Source organism: Mastomys coucha, chromosome X, assembly GCF_008632895.1.
Source record: "Mastomys coucha isolate ucsf_1 chromosome X, UCSF_Mcou_1, whole genome shotgun sequence".
Classification (NCBI taxonomy): Eukaryota; Metazoa; Chordata; class Mammalia; order Rodentia; family Muridae; genus Mastomys; species Mastomys coucha.
The window spans coordinates 119041431-119042419 of record NC_045030.1 but is presented as its reverse complement, the minus strand read 5'-3'; positions in this window follow the sequence as shown (position 1 = coordinate 119042419).

The following is a 989-nucleotide window of genomic DNA, read 5'->3' as shown; positions in this document are numbered from 1 at the left end:
GCCCTCTATCAGATATAGGGTTGGTAAAGATCTTTTCCCAATTTGTTGGTTGCCATTTTGTCCTGTTACAGTATCTTTTGCCTTACAGAAGCTAGCAACAGCCTTCTTAATCTTCTAGAGTGTAGTTCAATGAAATTTTTTTCCTAATGCAAGAAACATATGTTGATAAAATTTACTTGATAGAAAACAAGACTCTCCTTGGAATTTGAATCATCTACTTTTACACATTTGAAGACGGGAAAGGGGAAAGTTGATACCCTGTTATCATCTCTCCCAACAGACATCCTTAGTCAGATATCCCATTTCTGATTGGCTGTGAGTTACCTTTGTGACATCACATGACAAAGAGGATAGTAACTTCAGCATATTTGTGAACAGTATGTGTTGGTGTACTTAGTGGAAAAGTCCACTTTTGATGTATCAGAATGGTTATGAGGATTTCAGGTATATACCATCCACAATAGTAATTTCACACACTGCTCTAATGCACAATTTTGAAGGAGAATATGAAGCAAATTTTGACTCAGCTGTTCAAGAGACAAGAAGTAAATTCCAACAAAATTATTTTCTTGATTCAAAGATTAATTCAAGAAAACACTTTGAGACATATAATTAAGAAGTTGTGAAGAACCAGGCTTACCACAGAACCTTGATCAGATAACCAGAAGTAATGTACAGCCAAAGGTCATGAGAACCATAATCACAAAATCTCTTACTCAGAAGACTTTGGAGGATAGTACAAAATGGAGTCTTTAGTCCATATACTTGGCCGATAATGTATAAATCATAACAATTGCTGTAAATAGTTTTAGATCAGATTGTTTGGTATAGTAATACAGAGATGTTTTTGGCAATCATCTTCAGAAGATTCACAAGTTTAACCTATTATCTCTGCTTCCAGCCAAGTAATTCTGCTTCAGTTTTCAGTTCTACAGTTTTGTCAGGAGCTACATGTTACAAAGTTAACAAAGACCTGATTTTTTTTTTTT